We start from the raw sequence: 16,262 nt of genomic DNA, 5'->3' as shown, positions 1-16,262 counted from the left end.
TTGAAGTAAATTGTTGAAATTCACATCACTAAAAATACCAGCTGGGAGTTTGTTTAGTTTTCACGGTTTAAATTCAAATCCCATGCTCTTTCCAGCATTCATTTATTCATTCAAATGCTGAGAACTTCCCATGTGCCCCCCATTTTAGGAAATCAGTGATCTCTGCCCTTAATGTAGAACTTATATTAGAGAGCAGTGAGGAAAGACTTCACAAACTTCAGGTCTTTTGTGAGAAACAAAAGATTACAGTGCATGGGCTGGGGTTGTAACTCAGTGGTGGAGTACTTGCCTGACATGTGAGGCACTGGGTTTGATTCTCAGCACCACGTATAAGTAAGTAAGTAAATAAATAAAATGAAATAAAGGCCCATTGACAAAAAGATTACAGAGCAAACCATGCAGACATCTGGATAAATCTATGCAAGAACAAAAACAGGCAAAAATATCACTACAATGCTGAAATGCTACAGAAACTGCAAGGAAACCCAAAGGTCTACAATCAGTGAGTTACCAAAGCAAATACTAACTCAGAAATGAGGATCCTGTATTATTTGAACCTCTTAGCTTTAAATTAAGTGAACTTAAAAACCTTTGGCACATTTTGCATAGAGAACAGATCTAATGTATATTTTAAAAGCACCTCTCCTGCTACTTTAAAACACACTAGGGATACAGTGTGGAAGCTGTGGGACTCTCTAGGAGGCTGCTATAGTGAGTTAGAAATGCAAACAGTGGAATTAACTGTGCCCATCACAGGCTTTTAAAGAACCAACAGGATTTACTTACAAACAAAAACCAATAGCCTAAGATAATTTTTTGGTTTAAATAACCAGAAGGATAAAATTGCCACTTACTAAGATAAGGAAGTCTCTGAGACAATGGCAGAGCAATTACAAGGGTGGAGAAGGAAAAGATCTGAATAAATAGTAGAATATATTAGAAATTCAGGAGAGAGAGCAGAATATAAAAAATTAGAAATTTATAACTTCAAAAATATGTCTGAATTAGATACCAAGGAAGTGATGTAGACTGAGAACTGAGATCGAGGGCACCGACATTCATAGGACGGGAGACAGGAAGAATTGGGGAAGACTGAAGAGTGACTAAATGATATTAGACAAAAGACAACAACCTCAAACATATGGGCCCAACACGTGGTTGGCAGCATTAATCACAGAGAAATGTAAATTAAAATCCAGGGAGATACGGTAGTAAGGATATAGAATAAAAGTCACACATTGATAGTTAAACTGTAAATTAGTGAAAGTCACCTTGGAAACTTGTGGTATCTACTAAATTTTACACATTTTCCTGATGACCCAGCAGTACTACTCCTAAATATATACCCTAGAAAAATGAGTTGCACACACCTACAAAAAAACATGAACAAGAGTGTTCATAGTGAGCTTATCAGTAGCCCAAAATTTCTAATCACCAAAACATTCTTCAGCAGTAGAATGGATAAATAACAACATATACACAATGGAATACTGCATAGTGATAAAACAAAGCAAACTGTCTACATATAAAAATGGGCAAATCTTATGATATTTTTTAAAAGCCAAACAAAATTTTGTACTATATGAATACTCCATCTATGTAGGGTCAAAGTAGGTCAATCTTTTTCACAGAGGTAGACGTCAAAATAGAGATGAATTTAAGATAGATATTAACTAGGATAGGGAGTAAGAATGCCAGAAATATCCTGCATCTCAGTTTTGCTAGATGTTACTTTGGTATTTGCATAAAAATTCAGTAATACATACAATATCTAAAATGCTAAGACAAAGAGGTTTATTAAAAACTGGGTGTGTTAACAAAATGGGTTATGGAGATCTGTAGAGTAGAAAAAGGGGAATAGGGAAGAGGTAGAAAGAAGGGGTCACTAGGGACTTAAGTGGAGTAAATAAAATTCCTGCATGTATGACCATGTCAAAATGATCCCAACTATTAGGTGAAACAATAATGCACCAATAAAAGAAAAAAATAAAGTAGGATATGAAAAAATAAAACTTAAAATACCTGCACAACAACCTAAATTTGAAAACAAGTTTGAAATTTAGGTCTTATTTTTCTTTTCTATCATTTATTATAGATGAAATATTGGGGTTCATTTCTACACAATCATACAAGTACAGAATATAATTTGCTCCAGATTACTTCCCCTTTCCCACCCCTCCCCTTTCCTTTCCTTGATCTTTATTTACCTTTCCCCTATTATTATTTTTTAATTAGTGTAATATGGATATATATAAATTTGGAATTTAGTTTGGTATAGTCATACATGTGTATGGGGATAGTGTGATTATTCTCCAAAATATAGATATTATTAAAAAGAAAATACTAAATATGTTTTAAAGAGGAATGTAAAACAATTTAGATCTCATCTCCCTGTCATGTGATGCCTGATGTTAGGAGACTTACTCAGAATTCTCAGTGGCAGAGATGACTCAGCCCCAGGGTCCTGGCATCTGCATTGGAACTCTGTGCTCATCCACCTGGCCTGGAACTGAGGCAGAGTTGTTTGAAAACATGCTCCTGCCCTCCAGAGCTCACCTCCAGTTGGGAAGATAAAACACACATATAAAAACCATTGCCCATATTTTTATTGTGGCTTGTTGGGGCTGCACAGGGTTGAAGATGGCATTGTCCACTGTGCTGGTCAGACTGGGTGAGCAGGAGGGTAGGGTGAAAGGAGAGGAGAATGAGAGATAGTAGAAACCATGACACCATCCAGGACAATGCCTGTGCCTAGGGTGGATTTCTAAGCTCTCAGTGCTGGGGTGGATGTGTCAGAAGGAACCCTGTGCTGAAGGATCAGGGTTTGTGTCCTCTGGAACACTAATAAGACCCAGAGTGACTGTGGAGGACATGAAGAATGTCCATGCAGGATCAGTTTAGGCCATGTGGGTTTGATATCCTTTGTCATAGCTTTCTTCCCTGAGGCCTGCAAGCACTACCTATGGGGCACAAAGAGTGCAGGACCTTCTGCTGACTCCAGGGCCAATGGAGACAACTTTCACCAGGTGAGTGGATTTTAAGTGGCTCTCTAGACAATTTGGACAGGTGCACAGCACCACCCCATGAGCTATTAGCACATCCCCAGTGATGGCAGTTCCCTGGAAGCATTCAGCCTGGGCTATTACATCAGTTCAGTGGCTTGTGTCACTGCAGTGTCCCTAGTATGGAAGAAACAAATGTGGTGAGATGGCCTTGGGCACAGTTTCTTAAATTAGCTGATGGACAGAGTGGGAAAGGCTGGGTGGTTGTCTTCCTTCCAGCAGCCTCACCCACAGTCTCTCCTAGAAGAGGAATGGTGAAGCAAGTGCTGAGTCATGTACAAAAGGATGGGCACTCAAATGCAAGAGCCTGGTGTGTGTGGAAGGCTCTGAGGGCTACCAAATTATCAGTGATAAGATTGGTGCTCTGAGGACTGTGAAATGCAGCTGAGAAATTTCTCAGCTGTGTGCCTGGCAGTGGGCCCAGGGCTGAGCAGGCAGCTGAGCTGTTTACCTCCACTGCAGCTTGTGACCCAAGTTGAAAGCTTCTGAGTATGCACCATGGCACTAGGCTCATATTCCAGGCCCAGGACTGCCCACATGATACTTTCCCTGATCAGCTCTGATAGGGTGAACTGGTATGGTGAGGCTGGAGGCACAACCAGCCCATGCAGTGTGCAGTCAGGGTTGTCCCTTCCCATCAGGCATCTGGAGTGTGTCCACCCAGAGACCAGGAGTGTTTTAAATAAGACTTTCCCCAGATGATGGTGAATTCAAAGAAACCTGGATGAGGCACACATACATCCCTCTTTCCATTCAGACTTTGCCTTTCTTCTTGGTCTCTGCAGGCTCCACAGTAACAATGTGTCCAACACAGTGGTACCTAACTTGACATGAATATAGATTTTCAAACCCTTCTTGTTTCTTCTGGTCAGTGATGGCTGTTTCCTTCATCCTCCTCTCTTTAGGCAGAAGAGATACTATCCTTGTGGATGAAGCTGGTTCTGGATGTCACTGGCTCTCTGCGGTGCCAAATCCACAGGTATTTGTCACTGCCTGCAGCAACACTTTGCATGGGTCTTTATGGGTGGTGGACTGGAAACTGAGCTACCTCTATCTCTGAGCTACTTCCATACTTGCTTGCTTGTTTATAGAGGATAGAAGAAATGAGGTTTGCTTGCTTTGAGAGGAGAGAGAGAGAGAGGCTTTGCTTATCAGAGAGAAAGAGACTTTGCTTAAGAGAGAGAGACTACACTTTCAGAGATTCCATATCTTTTTAGTTTTGCTGCTTCTTCTTAAAGGTGCGTCCTGCATCCTGTGAACTAAGGGTGCGTCTATTTGAGGTGCTTTAGTGATGTGTCCCGCGTACTGCGATCTGTGATCTGCAACCTAAAGATGTGTTCTCAGTTCTCCACTCTGCGATCTGCCTTCCGCTGCTGCCCCTACTCACTGCTTCTATCTGCTTGCCACTTCTTCTTCCTTTCTGCTAATGGCTTCTCTGCTTCTTTCTGCTAACTGCTGTTCTTACTGTCGCGCCTTACTTCTTGCCACTTTTCTCTGCCTGCTGCTGCTCCTTACTGTCTACCTACTGTCCGCTTGTATTCCCTCCAAGAGGCGGAGGACGGAGCCACGTCAGTTGAGATCAGGCGAGGAGCCAGCTGTCCAATCACGAGCAGGCGCAAGCAGGAGCACTCGAGAACACCTGTGCACGCGTACCTCCAATGTGATCAAAACAGCTTCTGGCTGGCTGCCAGGTGCCATCTTCAGCGAGTTCGCATGGCATAGCCCCCAACATCTGGAGATGAATATGTGTCCATAAGCACACTATTCTCCATCCTGCTGGACATGGAGAGAGCAGGTGGAAATGTCCAGAAAAGTCATAACCCCAGGATCCTAGGGAACCCTCACTTTGTCCCTCCTAGCTGCTCACCTGCAACCCTTCCTTCACATGAAGACCTTGTCAGAGGAAGTGAGATCCAGTCTCCTGCTGTCAAATGCAGCATCAAGCCAGGCCATAAAGGTAAGTACACTCTTTCCCTGTCCCATCTCTAGACAATATCTAGGCTCTGTTTGCTTTATCATGTATCAGATGGATCTTGGACTTGGGGTTAAGTCACTGGGTAAATCATTGAAACTCAATCCTCTTTTTTGGATTAAAATGTTAAATGTTTAAATTCTGTTAAATGGAGGAAGTGCCTCCCTTTTGGTTGTGGAAGGAGAGCCTCAGGGCAGAAACTGAAGCACTGCAGGTGTTCACTATAGTCAGTTCTGGCCCCTTCATGGACCAAGAGGAAGGGATCCAAGACCCAGGTCTACACTGCCTGGTTCTGTAGGCCAAGGCCTAGTGACAGGGCTGCAGGGGAGGAACAGAAGCAAGAGCACCAGTAGGCTCACAGGGGATGGCTAACAGGGACTCAGTCCCAGTGTTTAAACTCAAGCTGTAGGGCCTGTATAGCCATATCCGTCTACAGTGTCCTACTCAGCCTGCATAGGATCACTGGGGAGTGGTACCAGTGACCAACTCCAAGTCAGATGCGGTTTCTTGATGTATATTATAAAATCATAAGCCTGGGTAAAAAAACTTATGGCTAGACCATTTGTACCACTTTTGATCCTGGACATACCATTACCATAGATAAAGTAGGAAAAACAGATTTGGGCACATGAAGAACAATGTGAAGCTCTGCCTCAGTTTTCATGTGTGAAGCTGGAGTGGCCATAAATTTCCTCCATGAACATGCTGTGTATCTGTACTTGTGTTTTTTTGCTTTGTCTGGTCACTGAGTTCTTGATCCTGTTCTAGCAAAGCCAGCAGCCCCTTATTCATGTGACAGTGTCCTTGGCCAGCTGTCTTCCCAGTCACCCAGGCCCATGTGAGCATCTGTTTCAAAGGTTGGGGAGAATGTGAGATGAATGAACTGTTTTTGACCTGAGGGTCAGGAGGGCTGGACATGAACCATGACTGCCTTTGACTCATAAGTCTCCTGAGACTGGGTACCTTTGTTCATGAATGGGGACAGTGGTATTCCAGCCAGGTATTACTTTGGGGATGACATAAAGTTCAGGCCAGCTGGAGGTCAGAGCATGTACCTGAGACTCCTCCTCATCCTTCCACAGCATCTACACTGAGGTCTCCAGCTCCTCTCAGGACCTGTGCACCCCCACACAGAGCACCAACAGCCTGAACCTGGGACCAAGTGAGGGGATGCTTGTCCTTGCCATGAGCTCCCCAAGGCCCATTCCCTGATCCTTGTAACTCTGCTCACCTGCCTTTGTCCAGGCTCCCTAAGGTCCTTGGGGTACAGTCTGACTGAAAGTCCTTCCTGAGCACAGGGTCCCATTACTAGCTGTGGAGAAGTCTCAGACTCCTGAATGTCATGCAGGTGGCAGAACCACTGCCTTCACATGGTGGTGCTGGAAGCAGAGAGGCACAGGATGCAGTCCACAGTATGTGGTGAGCATGGGCATAGCATGGGGGTCCTCCCTGAAATACTGGCTTACAGAGCACAGCTACCTAGCACCTGGTTACAGAATACAGGCTCCACCTGTGTCATTGCAAGGATCTGCAGGAGAATACTAGATATATGTCCAGGGATTCTTGGATGAGTCAAGACTGCTGCAGTATGACCAAGCACTGTAGGCCACAGGTAGGAGTGTCCAACAAAATGATTTAGAAACTCTACTAAGCTCACACAGTAGCAACCTGCTGTCATCCTGTTTTAAAATAGCAGGAGAGAAGCAGACATGGGGCCATTATCACACAGCTGTGTCACCATGGGTAGGTCACTGGACCTCTCTGAACCAGACTCTCCATATTCTGACCAATATGAGCAGCAGCAGTGTCTGCTGCAAAGGCACACTGAGGGACTTGTGGAGGGCAGTGTTGTACCACTGTGTTCACTGACTGCCTTTTCCTTCTTGGGATAGAAGAACCCAGGGGCAGCAGCTCCTTTCCCTGTGACCCAGTAGCCCAGTCCCTGAGAAGAGCCTTGTCAGTGTCTATTGAGAGGCTCTGGACATCCAGCCAAGTGACCCAAGTAGCAGCCACAAGATCCCTGGGAGATCAGGGCTTCGGGGAAGTCAGCCCTTGATCTCTCTCCTTATACACACTTCATCCTACCTTAGCTGGTCTCTCCATCAAGGCACAGGGTCCTTCCTTCTTCACTGCTTCTCAAATGCATACAGAACCCCAGCTATCTCAGGGTTATGGAGTCAGTGACAGTTGAAACTCAGGACCCCTGCTTTCTTACTTGAGTTGTTGTCTGAGGAGCACTCACTGTGGGGCAGGTTTTGGGGCACAGCACCTAGAGAATGGACCAGGCAGTTAGTACAGGAGGATGGAGCTCTCTCTTTCAAAGTTGAGGGATCTCCAGGAAACACACAAAAGGCCCTGTGGCCCACACCTCATGCTTTCTCTCCAAGGATGAGTGCTGGAGGGATGGGCTTGGGCTCATTTCCACAACCAGGGAGCACAGACAGATCCTGCACCCTAAACCTCATCCAGAGTTTGTGGATAGAGGTGGCATGGTATTATCCAAACCATGGAAGGACCTAGTACCTTCAGGAAGGACCTTAGGTTACTCACAGGACCTGTCACCTCAAAGATAGGGACAGTGTGCTTTGAGGTCAGACTGAAGCCCATGCTCAGTATAAGAGGGCTCCTGACACAGGTAGGGGAACCTCCTCTCCCCTTCATCCTGGACCATCCTGCTCATCCCATCTCTAACTGGTGACTCAGCCACTATCTCCTCAGACATCCAGGTCATCTGCTGCTTCTGAGGAAGACAATTACATTGAGATGTACTAAGGTAAGACCCAGGCCCTGCAGCACACCATGAAAGAGTGGGCAGCCATGTGACAGTACCCAGCCCTGCCAAGGGCAGGAAGCTGTGCCTGGTCTTTGCCCTCCACACACCTCCTGCCCACTCAGCTTTAACTTTGGGGACTTGAGCCCTTGCCAGGGAGATCAGGGCTCACCCAGGAACTTCCTTGGCCACTCAAGATAGCTGTGATTTCTGTGAGCAAAGCCAGACCTGTACCACCACTCAGTACACCATCCTTCAGACCTGAATATTGAGAAAGGAAAAGCCTATTAGTCCTTTATGTCAAACCAGAGAATCTCCATGTTAACCTCTTACTTCCTGACTGCCCTTTCCCTACACTGGCTGCCCTTCTACTTCTGCACTTCCTCAGCCCTCACTACATCAGTATCTGTTCATGCCCAAGATGTGTGGTCAAGATCAAGTGCCACTTTTTTCAGGGATAAAGAAACAAGAAGATGGCCTTCTTGGTGTCCTTGCTTTCAGTGTTTATTGCTGTGTGCCCCATTTGGCATGTAGAATAAACTTCTTGCCCTACTGGCAGAGTCAATTTGTCTCCAAGTGTTATTTTTGTTTCCTGTGGTGCCCAGGACCATGGATAATTCCAACTTGGTCCTGGGCTCTGGTCCAGGATTCACACCAAATTCCCTCTGACTCAACACTCTTTCCTCAGCATTCAGTTCCACAATAGGATCAGTTGGCCCTCTGGATGGGAAGCAAGAACCTGCAGACCAGGTCACTATGAACATTTCAACCCAGTTGTTAGGACGAGCAGGGCCACCTATGAATATAAGAGTTAAGGAGGAAGTCAGATAATGAAGGACTGGATCCCAGAAGAGCAGGAGCAGCTGACACCCACCAAGTCCTTTCAATTCAAGGCTGTGTACGAACACAAGGCAGCAGGAGGAGAGTCAGGAGGTAGGAGCAGCCATGGCACATAGCTCAGAGCAAGGCTCCAGAACTAGGTTGATCCAGACCTTTGAAATTGCCTATTTTATGCCCCTGGGGTGCTGTTCCTTTCCCAGCCCTTTGGGGCCCCAACCCACCTGCAGCATAAAGTACCAGCATCATGGGCTATGGGAGGGAGCATGTGGATGGAGCTGATGCAGGACTGGGACAAGGGAAAGCAGAGCAGGTTGGGCAGGCAGTGCAGAGAAGGCCTACTGGTGGACTGTGAGACAGATGAGGCCACACAGCAGATGCAGGCACACTGCCACAGGGCTGGTGGAAGCTGAGTATGGTGCAGGGTGGAGCAGAGGGAAGGAGTGACAAGTACAGGGAGCCATGTGTGTGTGGCAGTGGGACCAGATCAGACACAATTGTGGTCAGGGATTAGATTTACCCCAGGGTGTGGACCAGTGCTTCTCAGCTCATCTCACCTCCAGCATTCTAGGTGTCATGCTGGACTTGGTCCACCTCTTCTGCTTGCAAGGTCATCCTAGTTCAGGCCTCATCTGAGGCTCTTCCTCTTAATTTATGAGGGAATCTTCTCATATCTCACTGAGTTCCTGACCAGCATGCTGCAGATGTGTCCAGATACTGAACCCTCTATCCCCCATTGATGCCCCTCATCCCATGGTGCCTTGAATATCCACTTGTTCTCAGCATGTCAGGAGGGCAAGGAAACTGTTCTCAGGTCCTGAACAGAATCAAGTGGGTTGTTTTCCTGGTGATATATCACATTGGTCAGCAGAATGCAGGGAATTGTAGACCTTACAAATGCTATCCAGAAAGTTCTGCCTACCTTAACAGAGGGACTGAAAGTGGCATCCACACTCACTGGTTCCCACTGTGGGTGAGGCTTAGTGGTGATGGTGCCATATGTGGCTCATGCATTCTAAACAGGGTGTCACCTCAGAGTCTTCTCCCAGATGATCCCAGGAAGGCAAGTATGCCATGCCAGGCTGAAGTCATGCTAACAGGAGTCAGGTACTCTTCTTGGCTGGGAGCAAGAATAAGTATTCTATTTCAGAGTTTGTTTCTCTGGTCCGTTAAATGGAAGTACACTAGTGTCTGCCAGTTCAGGTCTCTTGACATAGCAGAAGGGAGTCCTCTGACATTTCTAGGGATGGTTGCATTAGAGCCAAAACACAGTTCCACCCATAGCAGGAAAATTAGCCCCTCATGTCTGACTGGTGCCCCCTCTGTCCCTGCTTCCCATTGCTCTGCTGCCCCATATTTGATGGCCAGGCTTGTAGTCAGTGTTGTTCCAGGGTCTCCTGGACTTCCTCTACAGCTCCAAGGATGGGGTGGTGCTAAAGGGAGGAGTGAATTGCAGCACCCAGAGCCACAGGGAGCTGTCTTCCCAGCCAGCCACTGGCCTGTGCCCACGTCCAGCCCAGTGGAGGTCGCCACCCACCCTCCAGTTCTCCAAGATCTCACAGAGAAAGAAGTAATTAGATATTGGCAATGGGTATTCTGGACAGCCCATAGTTCTCAGGGCCTGACAGTCTCCACCTTGCAGGAAAGCATACACAGTGTGAAATAGGCCTGTCTTGACCTTAGACCCTTCCCCCTTCCTCCCTCATAGCATGCACCTTGACTCTGTCCTCCCTGATATTCAGCTCTGCCATCTAGGTCCTCCCATCTGGGCAAGAGGCTGGTCATGCTTTTATTCACAGGTAGGATATCTTTGAGACTGGTAGGGAGCAATCTCAGTCTATACTACCCAGAAAAGAGAACACCAAGCTGTCCAGACCAGCACTGTCAAGCAGGTAGAGAATACAGTTAGGTTGCGCTGGGGTCAACCTAAACCCAAGAAAGTAAAACAGCGGTTAGATTTCAGACTCATGAATAATGTATGTGTTACACACATGTTGAAGGAGTAATGTGCATCAGGATGGAGACAATGATCACAAATGTGAAAGAGTAGATATCTTAAGTACTCATCTGAAGTGTGAAGGGAAATGGGCTGTCATAATGACCAAGTCAGGAAGTAGAAGGGACCCACATGCTGGGAATGTACAGTCACTGAGGACAACAGGTCCACCTACACATCACATAACCTGGCCATTTGCAATCCTCCTGTGCACCAGGGGAGCTGAGGCAAGGCTACAGAGCATGCATATGCAGGCAAGTTCCCAGCAGCCTTCTTCATAACTGCCCAACCACAATACCCAAGTGTCCTCCACAGAAGGCCACCCACCCACACCACACAACACAGCTCAGCAAGACCAATGAACTCCTGGTGCAGTGTTTATGCAGAGTAAATGGAGTCAGAGAAAACATGGAAAATAAAACCAGAGTTTATACTGGGTGTGCATCATATTCTATAAACAGCTAGTGACAAGCTGATCCACGGTTCTGGGGTGGGGGTTATGGGAAAGGGTACATTTGTGATCTTCATCAGTGTGGTGGCTTCATGGAGGACACAGAAGCTACCCTGAGAAACTGTTGGATACTCCATTCAAACACCTGCAGGTCATTGTGCCAGTCACACTGCACTAAAAGAGTCCAGGTCCTCAGGTCCCAGCTAGGGTAGCAGCTAGGGCACTGAAGTCAGAGGAGCAAGGATCAAGACTGCCCCATGGAGGCTGAGCAAACCATGAAGAGATGTTGACTGCATTTCTATGACCTAGGATTTAAACTCTGGGTGTTTTTGCCAGCAGATCATGTAAAGCAAGTTGTACTCCCTGTTTCTCATGTGTCCCATGCATTTCTGACCTCACTGAGCACCTGCCTTGTGTCCCCTGAAATTCAGCTCCAAGATTAGGGACCTGGTCCTCATCTCCCCTGCTGTGGGTAAGTCAGATGTCCACTGGAATAGGATGAGTGCTGGTGAGCCCTTCCCCTCCAGTGAACCCTAGACCACCCCCTCACAATTTGTCAACCCCCCTCTCTCTCTGCAGTCCCCCAGCTTGTTCACCAGCCTGGAGGCCTCGGTCATCTTCTCTCCATCTCTGACAATCCACAGCATAGATGCCATCAACCATAACATCTCACCCTCTCATCAGGATGCTTACAGCCCCTTCAAAAGCAAAATGTGGCTGAGTGGGGTGGCACATGCCTGTAATCACTGTGGCTCAGGAAGCTGAGGAAGGAGACTCAAGAGTTATAGGACAGTCTAAGAAAAAGTAAGTGTTGAGTAAATCAGTGAGACCCTGTCCCTAAAGAAAATTTTAAAGAGGGCAGGGGATATGGCTCAGTGGTTGAGAGCCCTGGAGTTCAATCCCTGGTACCACAAACAAAACAGAAATAAATAAAAGCAAAACTACAACAAACAAATGCACAGCTTGGATATGATGCTGCTCAAAAACACAACCACATCTCTCTGGGAAATAAAAGACAGGAAGAGGCTTCTGGGCCCTGGCCTAATCACAGGCAAGGGTGAGCCCTGAACCAAGAATCAGGATCAAAGAACAGGATGTCCACATCTACTCTGGTTCTTGGAATGTTCTTTTGTTTGAGTGGAAAGCTGCAGATTTTAGGCCAGATACACTAATACCCACCTGTAATCCATGTAGCATGAGAGGCTGGGTAGGAGGATGGAAAGTTTGATGTCAGTCTCACTGACACTGACAGAAAATCACAAATAAAATGGGTTGGGCAGGTAGATTGGACCTATAGTACTCCTGGGAATTAATACTCAAACCCCAGTACCAAAAGAAAACCACAAAAGAACAAAAATACTGCTGTTTATGAAGATGCATGCTGGAGGGACTGTTAAGTTTTCAGAAACCCATAAATAGTGGTCTGTATCTGTAGATTCTGAGGTGGCAATACTATAAAGCAGGCACTGCCCTACCTCAGGCTGCACAGAGAGGAGCACACAAGACAGTAGCATCAGGGTTACCTCTCCAGGAGGAAGAGATCAATAGCCTGTGGTAGGGGCTGTGTCATCAAGAAGCTGTCCACCTCTGCTGACCCAACACTTGAGCCTGGACCCTCATTTGGATACATGTGCTGGTGACTGCTGCTGGGTGAGTTGGTCAATCCTGCAAATAAAGAAAACCCACAGCCCACTGGTGATAGTAGGATTGCTGTCCTTGTGTAGAATAACACAGTCTAAAGTGTGGAGGCAGACAAGCATCCAGGTCACCATTCTGTGGCCCCTGAACAGGTTCAGTACCCCTGGCTTCTGCCTCCAACTCTGAAAGGATTTGTGCCAACATTGATCCCAGCAGCCTCATCAAACTTCCATAGAACAAGTGAAGTAGTCTGTACTGACTTGTATCTGAATTTTGCCATCTAACCTCACTCCACCAAGGGCCAGATCCTGAGTCAGACTCTGCTGTGCTCCCTTCCAGCTCTGTGAAGATGTGCAGGCCTCCTTTTAGCAGGTGTACAAACCCCAGCCACCAGCCAACTAGGATTCCATTTTCTCCACTTGCCTTTGGTCTTCCTGAGGTGAAACTTATCAATACTTCACCCTACCATTTTTTCTGTCTCTCCATGTAACATGTTTCTGAGAATATCTCAGAATTTGCTTCTCTCCTAAAGACAAATAATCATGGCTTCATCAGCTTGGAGTGGACATAGACATAAGATAGAAGGGCTGGAGAAGGCATGGATGAGGAGAGTGAGGAGGGTGGATACAGAACAGGACCTTCCACATGCTCCCTTCTCAGGACCCAGCCCTCTGAGGAAGTCCATGCTTGTCTCCCTGAACCCCCATCCATCGGTCTCCTCCTAGGAGACAGCTCTCCTGTGGACAGTCTTCTCCCACAGGAATGAACACTCTGCACTGCAAGGAGTCTGGCTGAGGAAGCCCCCTGGAACAAGCTCTGTGGGGCATCTCAGCCTATTCACCTCCTCTGAAGGCATCCCTCCTGCACTGCTCAGCACAGGCCTCCTCAGAGATTGATCCTCACCCCACACACACTTTCTGTGCTGTGCCTTGTGCACTCTTGTCCAGGTAGGGGCCTCCTGAGCAGAAGCCCTCTCTCTCTCCCATACCTCCCATTGCTGCCCCTCTAGCACCTCCCATCAAGGACCTCACCTGTGATGACTGCTCTTCATTTTGCTGAGATGGCACATCTGTTCCACCATACACCTCAAACCCAGGAGGACTCCTCATGTATAGCCTTGTGAGACACATTGGTCCCCAACACCTTTCCTCCCTGAGTCTCACTCTCTACTCCCCACTGTCTCCATGAGTCAGACCTGTGAGAAGGTGAAGGTGAACATTGCAACCTGTCTTACCTTCCCTTCCCTCCCACTGCTGCCTTGGGTGACTTGTTTCCTTTGCAGCAAGATTGGTCCCTGCTGAAACCAGCTCACCTATGCCCATCATCTGGTCAAAACCATAGTCACCTCCCAGCCTACTTCTTCCCTGTGTGCTTCTGGAACCTTCTCCTCACATCTTACTGCATCTCTCCCTGCCTTTGGTCTCAAAGCCTCAGAGCTCTATCCTCTGACCCAGGAGGGATGAGGTGGTCACTCAGTCTCTCCTCTATGTACCCTGAGGGGTTTCATGACAACTCACAAAATGACCAAGGGGCACAGTACTGGAACTGCTAAGGCTGGACAAGGGGTATCTAGACAGTTGGTTTTATCTCTGGTGTGACTGATTTTATTTTAAAGGAAATATGTCACACAGAAGAGCCAACTGCCTGTGGAAGAATCCACATTCACACTCTGATCACAGCTCACACACTCCAATAACCCTTGCAGGATTCTGACTGCTATGCAGCCCTGTGCACCCTGGAGAGGAAAGCAGCATGCTCCTGGGTGTTCACATTTAGTATGGTATCCTGTTATCTCACATCAACCAATTTGCAAAACTGCCATGTTTGGCCATCACATTACTTCTCTCCAACCAGCTGGGGTCCTGGGACACAACTTGCTGCCATGCATCCTTTCTACACCACCCTCAGGGACAGCAGCACAATGAGGACAGAGGCCAGGTTCTCATGTCCACCACCCATATCCCCAACTGTCATTCATCCTCTTGGGGTACCCTGATGGAAGGGTAAGGGAACCCAATCACTGCCTGTTTCTATCCTTGTCCAGGGTTGCTACACTCTCATGTCCTCCAGATTTTTTCCATGAATTTCAGGTCATCAAGTACCTCTTGACCCATTGTCTGTAACCTTGACCTTCTGTCTGGGCACTTGCTCATGTGGTCACCTACTCCATCCTTTTCAGGACACTTCCAAGGCTTGGATAGGTCTGCACCAGACACCATTCTCAATAGCTCCTTATCCCACAATAAAGACCCACTCTGTCCTGATCCTCTCCTGAAACTGTTCTTGCAAATTCTGTCTATCATCCACTGCCCATGGTCCAAGGTCAGACCAGGGAAGATGGGCTGTCCACACCCAGGAACTCCCAATGCCATAGGCAGAAGATAAATCACACCTCAAAACACACAGAGAAGTCCAGAGGCGCTGGTGCCCAGTTCTCTGACTGTTGAACCAGACCCTGGCAGGCAGTGAGCATCAAGAGGACCTACTGGCATCTGAGAACTGAGTCCATGAAATGTGGACTTCTGAGGACATGTCTTCTGCTTCCACTAGCTGGTGGGAATCACACAAGAAAATCTCTGTGATTCAAAACAGCATCCATATGTTCTTCCTGCAACTTGAAGCCCTAGGACTCAGCAACCTTGGAGTGAGACATGCAGCACAACCCCAAGAAACATTGACCCTGGAATGCAGAACAAAAGCTTCAAGCTGTAAGTGTAGCTGGAAACTTGTGCACTTCTCTCATATGAATCCACAGCAGCTGACTGCACCATTCTCTGTCTCATTAGTGAATGGTCATGAAGGTAGGGAATGCTCATTACAATAGAATTTCATTTACTGAAGATCACATCGAAAAGATGCCTTTGCAATTATTTGGCATCTGCCCTGTGCAAGGTGCCCTTCCAACCCCATCACACACTACTCATTCTAGTCCTTGTAACATGTTTATTTCTATGGCCCTGAGAAGCCCCCTGGGGCCTAGACATGGGACACAGGCCCAGCAGCCCCCATTTCCTTCATGTCCACTGTCCCCATTCATGGATTCTGTCATCCTGCCAGGCTCAGGAAGCAGATGGGAAGAGATGGTCATGGTGTCCACAGTTGGCATTGCCTCAGTCACCCAGCACTGAGGAGGCAGGGGAAGTGTGTTCAGGGCCTGACTCAGAGTCATCAAGAAACTCTGATGCCATATTACTGATGCTGTCCTGGTTGTGAACTTCTGTACCTACCGCCAGCCCCTCTGGGGCCCTGGTGGTATATCCACCCCTCAGCACCCTGGTGGAACCTCTACAGACACAAGCCTGCACTACCTCTTCCTACAGCAGAAGTTCTACAGGCTGATGATGAGTGTTGCCACACCCAGCCTCCTGGCAGCCATGCAGTAGTGGAGGTCATTCCACAGCTGCACCAGCTCCTTGCTTCCTCCTCACACCCAGAAACATGGGAAGCAGAACATGCAGAGATCCGGCTGTCCTCGCCAACCCAGGCTGCCTCCCACAAAAACCAACTTTGGGGAAGGCAGTGATGACTGTGGGGAG

General features: G+C 47.4%; 1 pseudogene; it reads left to right on the top strand.

The window, feature by feature from the left end:
- Positions 1-7,090, top strand: part of LOC124974175 (phosphatidylinositol 3,4,5-trisphosphate-dependent Rac exchanger 1 protein-like) — an 88,396-nt pseudogene extending 81,306 nt beyond the window's left edge.
- Positions 7,091-16,262: the final 9,172 nt, after the last annotated feature.

This window comes from Sciurus carolinensis, unplaced genomic scaffold, assembly GCF_902686445.1.
Source record: "Sciurus carolinensis unplaced genomic scaffold, mSciCar1.2, whole genome shotgun sequence".
In the NCBI taxonomy this organism is placed as follows: Eukaryota; Metazoa; Chordata; class Mammalia; order Rodentia; family Sciuridae; genus Sciurus; species Sciurus carolinensis.
The sequence above is the reverse complement of the archived record's forward strand: the minus strand, read 5'-3'. Positions and strand labels throughout refer to the sequence as shown.